At 46.1% G+C, this 14,189-nt stretch overlaps 1 protein-coding gene across 5 annotated transcripts in view; it reads right to left on the reverse strand.

Moving 5' to 3' along the window:
- Nucleotides 1-14,189, reverse strand: part of LOC135919590 (uncharacterized) — a 109,183-nt gene that overhangs the window by 80,797 nt on the left and 14,197 nt on the right. For 2 of the 5 annotated variants that reach the window (XR_011507850.1, XR_010570010.2), the window contains exon 1: nt 6,059-6,495. The exons of the other annotated variants lie outside the window; for them this stretch is intronic. The gene's annotated coding sequence lies outside the window, so the exon portion shown is untranslated. Of the gene's footprint in view, nt 1-6,058; nt 6,496-14,189 lie in introns of those variants that run through there. 5 annotated transcript variants of the gene reach the window in all.

Raw genomic sequence — 14,189 nt, forward strand, 5'->3', positions numbered from 1 at the left:
AACACAACTTCGATTTAGGGCCTGAATTTTGTTCAAAATATTTTGAAAAATTCGAAAGTTTGAAAAAATAGAAGCACGAAGTTTACAAACTAATAGCTATGCATGAAGAACAGACATTGTGGTTCTGTAAACGGCATCTATTATAACAGTCAAAGCGGACAAGTCTGCTATGTCAATTTGTATCTTACGTGACATGGTTACGTTGTGTACAAGGGTTCTGCACAAGCCGTATTTCCACAATACTAAATTTTTTTAGATTCATGTGTAACATATCCATTTTGTCCGCTGTAGATGTACTATTAGATGCAATTCACAGAATCGTGATATCACTTTTCATTGTTGAGTCACGGAGTTTTAAACTTGATAGTTTCGTTTTCTCGAAATTTTCGATTTGGCCAATTTTTAATAAATAATTGACCACCTAAATGAAAAATTCGACACAAGTAGTCACTAGAATTAAACGTTTTCTTTTAAATGCAACAAACCTCCTCAAATTTGGTGAAGTGGATGCAGGGAAAAATGAATTCCCCTTCTACATGTATTTAAATAGGAGCACCCGAGCTAAAGCTTCCTCGAACAAAATTTCCGGATACGCCACTGGCCACATATATATATATATATATATATATATATATATATATATATATATATATATATATATATATATATATATATATATGTATATATGTATATATATATATATATATGTGTATATATATATATATATGTATATATATATATATATATATATATATATATATATATATATATATATATATACACATATATACATATACATATATATATGTATATGTATATGTATATATACATATACATATATATATATGTATATGTATATATGTATATATATATATGTGTGTGTGTGTCTATATATATGTGGCTATATATATATGTATATATATATGTATATATATATATAGCCACTGCACGGCAGCTAGAGACAAAGACAAGAAATAGCGAGTAACGCATGATTTCCATTGAACCCCTGTGTCGGTAGTCCTGCTGACGTGTTCTAGTATACAGAGAACCCATCGCAAGCAGCGTCAAGCTTCCGCCAGACTTTAAATCTGCAACTCTCGACGTGCTTCGCAAGTGGGCATGGAAAGGCGGCCAGCATGCGGACGTGCCAATTGTTTGTTCTTCTGAAGTAGGTTGGTCCCCATCCTTCTTTGAACTGCAAACGCACATGCGATGTCACTTTGCCGCTTACTCTGTGCCCAAGTGTGCTTTCTTGCATTGACTGTGAATGCGTCATCATCATCACCAGCCTGGTTACGCCCACTGCAGGCCAAAGGCTTCTCCCATGCTTCTCCAACTACCCCGGTCATGTGCTCATTGTGTCCATGTTGTCCCTGATAACTTCTGAATCTCGTCCGCCCACCTTTCTGCCACCCACTGCTACGCTTTCCTTCTCTTCTCTGTGAGTGCGTACATATACTTAAACTTTTAATATTAGGTAGTGACGTCAAATTGAACGCCGCGCCACCCAAAGCCCGGCGTTCAATACAGCCAGTAGGGACGTACTGTCTTCGTCGAAAACGCTAACCAAAAGAATGGACAAAAATTATGCTGAGGTCCACGCCACAAATTAATTAAGTTAAAGAAATTCAGATAAATGTGCAGAAAGAATTGAATGAGATAAATGGCAGACTAACGGCAGTCGAATGAAAGAGCGAGTCAATTCCAAACATTACAGAGCCCTTGCCACTACAGTATGGTCACTGAAACATCAACCCTTTCTAGTCGGTTAGATTACTTTGAAGACAGGTCACGACTCGAGAATCTCATTTTTCACGGTCTTCCTGACAAACCGTCCGAGTCACGGGCTAATTCAGAAAAAAGCGTACGCGAGCTCCTATCGTCCACCCTGTAAACATACAACTGTCTGACTAAGCAATTGTTCGTTCACATAGGTTGGGTAAATACGTACCAAATAAGTGCCGCCCAATTATTGTGATGTTTTAAGCGCTAACCTCAAAGAGGCCACTTTTTCAGCACGCAAGAAATAAAACCAACCGGTATTAGTGTTAATGAGGACTTCTGTCTTGCTACACGCACCTCCCGCAAAAAGCTGCTGGAATTTGCAAACACCGGAGCACCGTATTTAATTCGCCAAAATACGTTGTTTCTGAAAAACAAGTGCTATGTGTATGCCGCGTGAACCGATAGCGTGTGTATTATATCTTCGAACAGTGGTTCACCGGTTGCGCAGAGCCATGACGTGTTCACACCTGCTTCAAGTAACACTCGTTTGTCGTAGCCTTCGTTTAGGCCGAATAGTCAATCTAGTGACGTTTTCTTTTTTCCAATGCTCGCAGTGTCGACGCGAGAATCTCATTTTTCATGGTTTTCCTGACAAAGCATTCGAGTCACGGGCTGATTCAGAAAAAAGCGTACGCGAGCATTGATGATGACCTTTCTGATCTAATTGACACGTGTAGTACTGAGGACCGTCGTACTTACGGAGAAATGGTTATCGTCCAAAGTGTGTGATAGCGAAATATTTGAGTGTAAAAATGTGTTCAGGTTTTGCCGCTTTGATCGTGGCTGTAGATCAGGAGGAGGCGTTCTGATAGCTGTTTCCGATCACATTGCCTCTTATCATGTTCCCACCGAATCACCTTTAGAAATTACTTGCGCATGCGTGGGCATTAACCACTGCGGTGTATTCTTTTTGCATTTGCTATTGGCCACCTAACGGTGGGTATAAGTTTTCTTCTGATTTACATTACCCTTTGAATGCTATTATCGTTAGGTTCCCTCACTCACCTATATTTATTTTAGGTGACTAATTTGCCTAACATTGTCCGGTCCGGTCCTTTTCCTGTTCTTAAAGAGTGCTCAAATGAAAGTGCCGCCTTCGGGAAGTTATGCTGTGATTTCAACTTCACTCGATTAGTCACTATTCCAAAGAGAACTACTTCGTCCAGCACTAACGTACTTGATCTTATTTTAACACCTCCTGATCGCGTGCATTCACTTGTTTTTTTTTTTTACCAGGACTGAGGGACCGCTGTGTTATTACCTTTTCAATTATTTCTCAAGCTGGGCATGCAGCCTTCTTGGAAGGCTGCATGCCCAGCTTTTATGAGCGTACTGTTGAGGAAGGCCGGTCAATGTCTAAAAAGAAAGTCAACTTTCTAACAAGCAAATATGTACCTCTGCGGGTGATCCATCGCAAGCGAAGGTCATATTGGTTTAATGTGTCCTTAAAGGGCGCCTCACCAGGCTCCATAGAAAATTTTGGTTATACGCTGGAAGTTATTAAGTGTACACTAGGGAGCGTTCTGCCATTAAAATTGTTTAAATCGGCTAATTAATAGCCGAGATAGAAATATTTCAGCGCCGTGAACCCATGATTTCAGCAGGCGGGCTCCAGTGCCAAGCAAAACGCTCCCTCCACTCACCCCCGTCTACCCTACGCAAGCGAAATTCCTTCCCTGCGTTCCCAATACTGGACATCGAGGATCGCCGTGACACATACGTAACATACGATAAGACGCCTTCATATATATTTTTTTTCTTTTGCTCCTAGCTTTTATTCGGCGCTAGGCACATCCGCCGAAGGCATCGCGCGCGAGCGGTTGTCTAGTCCGCGCAACGCAAGATTTTGCGCGCTGTGCACAAGGAAACACAAGTCAGTGCTACACAAATACTGAGGCAGAACAAACGGATCGCAGAGCATGATCACGCGCTGCAACGCGGTACAAAATGGCATAGTTTTGGTACCTGCACACGTGACCGCAGGACCGTGGGAACAAGCAAACGAAGCGGAAGTACGTTTCTCTTGCATCGGTGCGAAGTAAACCGAAAAAAGAACACGTGCACATCGCGTTTGTGTGTTTTATTATTTATCTAAACTTGAATTCGTCAATTCAAGCAACAGATCGCACAAAGAACAGATGTCTTGAATAATTCTCGAAGTCATGTGTTACCACGAGCGACATCACACTGCGGACACGATTACGTAGGCGCAGGGGCACGATTACGTAACCGTCTGGCTTGGAGCGCGGCGGCCACGAGGAGAAGGAAAAACGGCATTCGGTTTGAAATTTCAGATCATTCCGCAGCGCCTAGCGATGTAATACTTTGCAGACGCGATTGTTATTGCGCAATGTATGACCTGCGTTTTGCATCTCAAAATGGTCAGACATGGTGAGGGGTCGTTAAAAGTGGCTTCAGGATCAAAAAAAGAAACGCTTTTTCCGAAAAATTGCAGGAATGGTCACGGTGACTGGACCGCATATCAAGAGATGGCCCGCAAATATAAATATGCGATTAAGGACGCTACGCACGCTTTCTTTGGCACTGCTTTACCTTCTTTGTTGAAAGACGACCCCTAAAAGTTCGGGATTGTTTTAAGGGGTCACGCGAAAATGTATTGTCAATAACTGATGACAGTGACGTTACCGTTTCTCGTTCTCAGTGTTGTTGCGTATTCAACGAAGTGTTTTCAAATACATTTTTAGATGAGAGTGCTGAGTGCCTGCCACAATTATGTGACGCGAACTTTCCTACAGTAGTTTCGTAGTAATTGATTACGATTGTCTCGTTGGCCTATTAACAATTTAAAGGTTTCTTCATCATGCGGCGTCGATGGTGTAAACGCCAAAAATTTCAAAAGTATGGTTGCTTACTCGTCAAATTTTTTGTACGCACTTTTCGCTCAGACTTCAAATTCTGTTGCGCTGCCTTGTGAATGGAAAGTGGGGAAAGTGGTACCATTGTTTAAATCTGGTGACACTCATTCTGCACTAATTTATAGGCCAATATCAGTGAATATTGTCCATTGAAAAATCTTTGAAGGTGTAATATCTTTGAACATTATTCTCCCCTGATTAACTTTGCTGAAGGTAATTCTTTTTTCACATCTCGTCAGAAAGGTTTCAGGAAGACATTCTGCTGTGAAACGCAATTTATATTATTTACTAATGAACTATTAGTACCTCGACTACGGATTATATATTGATTGATTTTTTAGATTTCTCTAAAGCTTTAGACCTTACCTCCCATGAAATAATTTATTGTAAGCTCGGTAAACTAAATCTTGACCCTAACATTCTTGCTTGGATAAAAAACTTTTTGTTGAACTGACAGCAATTTTTAGCTGCTAATGGCTACGATTCTCCTCAGTCCTGTCCTTTCAGGAGTGCCCCAAGGTTCTGTCCTTGGGCCCCTTATTTTTCTAATTTACATAAACAATTTACGTAATTTTAATAACTCTATTAGGCTTTTTGCAGACAATTAACAATTCGCGTGATTTCTTCTGATAATGACACATCACTACTACACACTGACCTTGATAATATTTCTGATTGGTGTAACAGACGTAAAATGAAACTCAACGCGACGAAGTGCAAACTAATGAAGATTTATCGTAAAATATCCACTAACGCTTGTAAGTATAACATAAATGGTTCCCCTCTCGAAGAAGTGAGTACTTACATATACTTAGCGGTCCACATTAATTCGAACCTGTCTTGGCAACCACACACTATTTATATTGTCAGTAATGCTAACCGCATGCTTGGGTACCTGCACCGTAAATTTTCAGAGGCCCCTCCTTCTCTCCTCCTTTATAAAACATTTGTTCGTTCCAAACTAGAATACGCATCAGTTGTGTGGAATAAATTTACTGAAAGTCTTGTTAGTCACTTTGAAGCTGTAGCGCAAGCTTCATTTTTCCCCAATTACCCCCGTCTTGCCAGTGTTTCATCTATGAAAATAACATTACGGCTTCCGTCTCTCTCCTTACGCAGGAAAATAGCACGCCTCTCCTCATTTCATAAGATTTATGTCACGCATAGGTTAACGCCTGGTACGCTAGCTTGAGCGGGCAGAAGGAACACACGAACGCACGATGCAGCGCACACGTAACATTCATTCAATATGGACTTTTAACTACAGGAACACACGGTAACTTTTGACACTTATTGCACGCAGAATGCGTCCTCCCTTCCTAAGCTTTACGCACGCACTTCCGCGTATACTAACGTCCGTGCGGCGATCGTCTATACGCTATATTAGGGGCGCTTACATTGCCGGTTCTGTTCGGTGTGGATGTCGGCGTCCTCCGGTCTGTGGTCCGTCGATGCGATCTGGTCGTCTTCAGTCGTCGCTGGTGTCGGGCGTCACCGATGCCCCGGCCGACGTGACGAAGGAACGGTCGCTGAGGAGCTGTCGCGCTCCGGCAGAGCGGGGCTCGTGCCGGCTGGCGCTCCCGGTGCGCGCCGGCCCAGCTTAGTTCTCTGGACGGGCTGGACGGGACGGTGACTGGCTGTAGCCAGCCTCCGCGCGTCTACGTTCAGCGGCGTAAACGCTGACGTGTCCTGGCAGGTAGTGCCGTGCCAGCGGTAGTTCCAGGGACGTCGGACTTCTGCTCGCCGAGGCTGGTACTCGGGCGGGACGTCGATGTGTCGCCTAGGAACTGGGGCAGGACCCAGAGAGGCGATCTCCGGCCGTCTTCTCCTGGAACGCTGCGCCCGGCCACCACGTCCTTCTCTGCGCGCGCCCCTTCTCCAAGATCGCGGCTCCATGGAGCCGCGATCTTGGAGGGGAGCGACCGCGTGCACGCGCTCGCTCCCCTCCTTCTTCCTCGTCTTCTTTCTTTCTTTACGCTTGTCACTCCTGACAATTTACTACCATAACCCTCGTCTTAAGGAAGAATTACTTTGTCACCCTCTTTCATATCATCTCGTATTGAGCATCGTTATAAAGTGTTTTTTTTCTCGTTGTCACACTAACCAACACTAATTCCTCAAACTTGTAATGACTGGAACCACTTGCCCGCCTCCATTGTATCGTTACGGAACCCAGTTTCTTCATATTGCGCTTACGCAATATTTGATTTGCGTTTTTTTATTCTCTATTTATTGTTACCACTCCCTTCTGTAACGCCCTATAGGCCCTGAAGGTATTCAAATAAATAAATAAAAAATTATTGAGGGGGCTATCATTCTGCGATCGCTCTACTGCCAGCAAGTACTGCAAGTATTGTCCAGCGTCATGCTCATATGTGGCATAGCACTGGAGTGTACACGGTGTACGTGATGTTGACAACGAGTGTCAAGTTTTCGCGTTTACTTGGGAGGTGTCAACAAATTTTGCCAACTGGGAAACTTCTTAGCGCGTCATCACTAAGCTTTGATCTTCAATATAACCACAATAACGAAAGGCGACGGGCCTATAGGCGTTGCCACAGCTCTGCCCACAATCGAAATAGGAGGCGAGTCAAGTCTGAATATTGTCGATACGTAACAAACGTGCAACGTGTTGTTATTGTATGTCTACAGCCTCGAACTCTGTTACAGTATCACTCAGGCGATTATAATCAGAGGTGACTCCCTATGCCGGGGGGTGCCGCAAAAGTGTACATCCCAATACAGGATATGCTTTGCTAGCTTTCGTCCCCCTACAATTTTCGCGGTACGATTTTCTTAGCGCTATTTACTTGGCACCCGGTCATCATGCTTTAAGAGAGGCAGAACTGTAACATAACTCAACCGGGACGGCCGTGAACATGGACAACATGACCTGATGATAACAGCCGCGAATATGCCATGATGAACCAGACAACGGGTTGAAAGAATTTCCGTATTTCCGAATTTACAGCTGTAGAGTGATGCATGTGCAAGGGCACCTCACCTACTCGAGAGAGCTGAAAAACGAAAAACTCTTGGCAAGAGGAGATTAGTAGCGCGCAATACTCCAGGTCGGCCAGACAATCACTTTTCCTGTCTTTATTGCCGGGGAAATTCAATGCACATCAGCACCCTCAAGCGGAAATGCCATAGGAATTACAACATACCTCGGATGACAGCCAAACCTGAGCTGAACCTGTTGAAATGAGAAAGGTTTCATATGCAGTAATGTTTCTACATGCGGCGCTCACACCGGAATACAGCTGTGTGTTTTATGCCATTAAGCCACCATCGCAGACACACTTATCTCGTTCGTAAGCCAGGCAACTCGTTGAAATGCTCGGTCGTGGTGCTCCGTGCTACTTACGTCGTCGTCTTATGTCCTTGCTACAGCTCGCGCTCGGAATCGCCGTGTCAGACTGAAATATCTCAGTGACTGGCCCACTTTCCTCAGTACTTTTCTCATAGCATGCTACGTAGAAATAGTGCGAGTTTGTACGGACTTCATGATCACCCAAGTTAATCATGGTTTAACATTGCTTCGCCGGAGTACGCATGTAATCGTCGTCTTACATACACCACATGCCATAGTCATAGATACGTACGATTGTATAGCACGTAGTCGATGATGACCTCACAAACTGCGTTTCTCTCATTTACGCTCGTGCACTACCATGTAGAAACCAACAATTGCCACGCGTCGAATGGCCGGCGCAGTAATCATGCCGCTGCCGCCATACGATCGTCTTCAACGGGATCGTCGTCGTGCTGCTGTCGTTTGAAGCATGTACGCTCGCGACCTTCACACTATAGCTGTGCACGGGCCGCAATTCTGAGCCCGCCCCCGGCCCGACGCTAAAGAAGCCTGAGTTCGCCCGGCCCGGCTCGGCTCGGCCCTAGGCCGGGTTGAGGACCCGGCCCGGGCCCGGCCCGACCTGCGCGAGGGCAGGTCGGGCCGTGCAACTAGCTACTTGCTCCGACCGGGAAGACGAACAAGAGATAAGGCAAGCGCTTCCTGGTGCGCGTTTTCGGAGCTTTGTGAAGCCTCGTCCTGAGAATGCCACAAAACACCCGATCGTCGCCTTTTTTGGGTGCCGACAGCGGCGAGTTGAAAAGGTTCATCCGTTTCTAAGGGGCTGCTGAAAGAAAACAGTGACCTTTCCAGTATGGGCAGTGACGACGTGTGCTTCCTGTCGACTTCTGTCCCCGACCAGTGTTGAAGCAATACCACTGCCCATTGGAAAAGCGCCCTATACGCCGCCGCTTGGCTAATTTGTATGTATGGCAAAGGCGAGCACGCGTGCGCCGTACACAGACTTATATTCGCTTCCCAAACGCTTCCCTTCTCAGCCTTTTTACTGGGAGGCGCCTGCAAGCGGCGGCTTCTCCAAAGCGTCGGTACTTGGTAGAACCGAAAACACATTCCGAGCCTCCGCTAGCTTTTGTTTGCCTTTTGTTAGCGTTTGGAGTTTTCTCCCGTCCCTGTAGATTCCATTTTTGACGAATAAATACATTGCACTTCCTGCTCTACCTACATGCGAGACGAAAAACATACTTTCGCATAAAGTACGCACTCGAGATCGGGGAGCCCGACCGGTCCGTCCGAGACGTAGAAGGCCTGGCCCGGGCCCGGCCTGAGTGAGAGAATCTCAAATGACCCGAGCCCGGCCCGCGGGCCGGGCCAGGTCTGGGCTTTTGGGCCGGCCCGAGCCCGTGCACAGCTCTACTTCACACACAACTACTCAATATACACAAACGCATTGCTCCACCTGGTATCGCTTTGCGGTACGGAAAGAAATAATAGATAACCGGAGGCCTCCAAATGCTTCGCGTAACGTCCATTTCCACATTGATCTGTAAATTTTTTTTTAGAGGGAACAAATGTCTTTGGCCCTTTCGGATGTTTTTGCCGTATGTCATTGGTACGACGGAGGTCTGACTTGCCCAAGGGGAGGGTGCGCGCCGAGGGAAAGGGTTCGTGCTCCCGGGAAGTTGCAAAGGGCGGGGTTAAAGTGGAGAGAGAAGTAGGTTGCGCCGTGCGCGAGATCTCATTAAACTAGTGGCGGGGAGGGTACGTCAGGAATAAGGAACGATGTACTGTCGCTCGTTAGCTCGCTCGCTCATTCGGTGCGGGAAGATGAGCGAAAGGGCGTGTGCGTCGGCCGCATCGTCACCATGCGGCGAATTCGAATCGATAGTGCATTCTCGACCACGAAGAACACACCGGAGACGCAGACGAGCGTTCCATCGAACGCTGACGGCGTTGACGTTGACACGACAAGGAGAGCCAGGCACGTACCCAGGATATTTTTTCGGGGGGGGCCCACCACCTCCATCATCATCATCATCATCATCATCATCATCATCATCATCATCATCATCATCACCATCATCATCATCATCATCCTGTTTTATGTCCACTGCAGGACGAAGGCCTCTCCCTGCGACCTCCAATTACCCCTGTCCTGCCGCCAACCGATTCCAATTAGCACCCGCGAATTTCCTAATTTCATCGCACCATCTATAGTTTTCTACCGTCTTCTACTGCGCTTCCCTTCTCTTGGTACCCATTCTGTAACCCTAATGGTCCAACGGTTATCTAACCGGCGCATTACATGACCTGCCCAGCTACATTTTGTCCTCTTGATGTGAATTAGAATATCGTCTATACCCGTTCGCTCTCTGATCCAAACCCCTCTCTTCCTCTCTCTTAACGTTGTGCCTAGCAATCTTCGTTCGATCGCTCTTTGCGCGGTTCTTAATTTGATCTCACGTCTCTGGCCCATATGTCAGTACTGGCAAAATGCACTGAGTGCACACCTTACTTTTCAATATTAATGGTAAGCTTCCAGTCAGGAGCTGGCAATGTCTGCCGTATGCGATCCAACCTATTTTTATTCTTCTGTGAATTTCCTTCGCATGATCAGGGTTCCCTGTGATTAACTGACCTAGGTAAACGAACTCCTTCACAGTCTCTAGTGGCCGATTGGAGATCCCGATCTCCTGTTCCTTTGCCCGACTATTTATCATTATCTTCACCTTCTGCATAATAATATTCAACCCCACTCTGACACTCTCTCAGTTAAGGTCTCCAATCATTTGTTGTAACTCGTCTGCACTGTTGTTGAATAGAACAATGTCATCGGCAAACCGAAAGTTGCTGAGATATTTGCCGTTGATCTTTACTCCTAAGCCTTTCCAGTTTAATAGCTTGAATTTTTCTAAGCACGCAGTGAACAGCTTTGGAGAAATTGTGCCTCCCTGTATGACCCCTTTCTCTATAAGTATCTCCCTGCTTTTCTTATGTAGAATTAAGGTAGCTGTAGAACCTCTGTAGATATTCTTACGCGGAGGAAAAGTCAGTAAGATGAGAAACTATTTACAGATTACATTTACAACAACGGTTGCAGCGCGCTGACCGGTTAGATTCACAGCGCGAGCCCAGCTCGTTCTTCCTCCTCTTTTCTGGAGCGATGGCGCCCACGCGCCTCGTTAAAACAAACAAATACCACACGCATGTAGCAATATTTTCCAAGCTTTTTACGTGAGCGTTCTGGAGTCCTTGATTACGTAGTGCCTCTATGACTGCTGGTATCTCTACTGAATCAAATGCCTTTTCGTAATCTATATAAGCCACGTAGAGAGGCTTATTGTGCTCTGCAGATTTCGCGATAAACTGAGTGATGATATGGATGTGATCCATTATAAAGTATCTCTTTCTGAAGCCAGCCTGTTCCCTTGGTTGACAAATCCAGCCCTTATCCTATTGGAGTTTATTTTGGTAAATACTTTATATAATACTGGGAGCAAGCTAATGGTCCTATAATTTTTCAGTTCTTTAACGTCTCCTTTTTTTGGATTAGTATAATGTCTGCATTCTTCCAGTTTTCTGGGTCCCTTGCAGTCGATAGACACTTCGTATAAAGAGCCGCCAGTTTTCCAAGCATTATGTTTCCTCCATCTTTGAATAAATGGACTGTTATTCCACCTTCTCCTCCCGCTCTTCATCGTTTCATTTCTTGCAGGGCCCTTCTGACCTCATCGCTAGTTATAGGAGTTTCTGTATCCTGTTCATTACTGTTTCTAAGTGAGGTATCGTGACTCCTCTTAGTACTGTACAGGTCAGCTTAGATATTTTCCGCTGCTTTTACTATATCTTCAAGATTGCTGATGATATTATCTTTTAGTGTATACATCATGGTTTGTCCCAAGCCAGGTTTCTTTTTTACTGATTTCAGGCTGCGTTCATTTCTTACGGCTTCTTCAGTCTTTCTCATGTTATAGTTTCGAATATCAGTTATTTTCGCCTTGTTGATCAGTTTTGACAGCTCCGCGAATTGCGTAACGCTGTGCGGCCGCCAGTCCCACACAACCGCGTAGAGCGCAGGACTCTGCGATTCTAGATGTACTGCACTCACCGCGAAAGGTTAGAAAAACACCCACATAAGCACAGCAGAGAAGTGGCTACGTGAGGCGGTTCGACCGTTAACTGTAGAAGCGTCATTCGAAGCAAGTAATTGTTCTCCACTTCCGGCAGCGTTTTCTCTACTTCCTTTTTAAATAAAAAGATGTTGATCCATAAATATTCTCATAAACAACGGTTAACTTTTATTATTCACTTTTCCTTGCAGTTTGGTTGTTGCCTTGGCTCCCTTAGTAGATCGCTTCATTTCTCAACTCCTTGCGATTTTTGTTTCCTGCTGCCAATTTTGCACGAAAAGTGTTATACAATTAGGGAAAAACAGACGAGGTGACGGGTGACAGTCATCTTGCTTATGGTTTTAAGGGTTATTGCAGGGTATCATGATAGACGCACTTTCACATTATTTTATTTCCCACCTTATCTAACACATATCACGTGTATATGGTTGCGGGCATCTGACAGCCTCGCGGCGAGCCGTAACTCAAGGAAATAATGAAGCAAAGGGAAAAGTTAAACGCAATTGGCGTTTTCTCCGGCCGCAACTCGTTCCACGAGAGTACAGACCAGCTGAGTAACAGCCGCATCCCTCTCCTGGTCCCAGTATCAGCCTAAACAAAGAAGGTTGAACTAACAAAAGCAACAGCTATGCGCGTGATGGTTGAATAGATGTTGACAAGTGAACGCATCTCGAGTTAATCGCACGCGTGCGGAATCTGTGAGAAAACTGACCTTCACATTACAAGAGATGCCTATAACTACCGTCATCTAAAAGGAGTGAAAAAGGCAGCGTAATGCTGACCGATTAATAGCTGCCAAGTCTCAACATTGATCTGGCGGCGCTTTAGAAATGTGTGAGGAGTGGTGGCGTGGGTGGGGAGGGGCGGGGGGGGGGGTATGCCACTTGATTTCGGGGTGGGCCCGGGCCCCCCCGGGCCCCCCCCTGGGTACGTGCCTGAGGAGAGCAAAAATGTCACCGACCTAATGCGTAATTTGAGCGCAGCGGTGCAAATGTTTTTATTTCGCGATATATTGGCTGGCATGGAAAACTTGTCTCGTGCGGCACGTTGCAAGTGGAGCGATGTGTGGTACCACGTACGACCTCGCTAATGCGGGAGATCGCGAGCGCGTGGGCGGCGCGTGGGCGCGATTCACAGACCCGGGACCGGCGCCTCTATGGCGCATTCGCTTCGCCATTTTAGCGATCCTGGAGACCAGCAGATCATAACGATTTCAGATTTGCCTTATTCAGTGCCTGCTCACGCAGCGCTGTTTCCATACATGGTATCCGTGGCGTCATCGGCGAGCAGATGACGCGCGCTACTCTGGCGCCATCTCGTACCCATCGCCATCGCAAAACCTATCTTGTGCGGCACTACGTTTTTCTTCTCCCACTTTCGCCATATCCTCTTCCTCCGCTTTCCACATCATGGTTCCTCTGCGCGCTCCTAGTCAGCTTTTCTCCTCGCGCTCTTTCATCCCCTGCTGCGCTTCGCACTTTCATCCTTCGCTGTGCTCGTTCGCTCAATTAAGCCGAGGTACAACGACGAGAAACGCAGGAAAGGGCGGATCTGCGCTCAAAAGTGAAAGTGCTCACTCTCCACAGCTGTCGCGAAGGAACTCCGCCAAGGCGAAGGAAGGCGCCGATGGGCAACAGCAGCGGGGAAGGGCTGCGGGGGGGGGGGATCACTGCGGCTAGATCGCTCGTTCGTCCTTTTGTTCGGGCTACTCGCTTATACTGACAGTCGTCGTCGGTGCTTCTGCATAATTGTTTCTCTTCTCTACCCATCTTGCTGCGCGGCGCATCTTCAATGACGGCAGTGCGCGTTTCGTGTGGTGTAGTTAGCCAAAGTCACGTGCCATGGTCATGACGTTGCAAGGAGTGCATCTTACGTAAATACATCTGTACGTGTGGCCTTGGGCCCCTATGACTCTCGCTCGAAGCGCAGCTACGTCGAGAGGAAGGTCACACGGCCTTCTGTTTGAATTTTCAGCCGTTTTCAACGCAGCTGTTTCTTACTTTGCAGGCACGATCGTCAAAGAGCGATCTACGCTCCGAGCTTGATAGTTTGCAGTGCTCAAACTTGGTCAGGGGATTTTAATGAGAC

The sequence above is a fragment of the Dermacentor albipictus genome, chromosome 8, assembly GCF_038994185.2.
Source record: "Dermacentor albipictus isolate Rhodes 1998 colony chromosome 8, USDA_Dalb.pri_finalv2, whole genome shotgun sequence".
Classification (NCBI taxonomy): Eukaryota; Metazoa; Arthropoda; class Arachnida; order Ixodida; family Ixodidae; genus Dermacentor; species Dermacentor albipictus.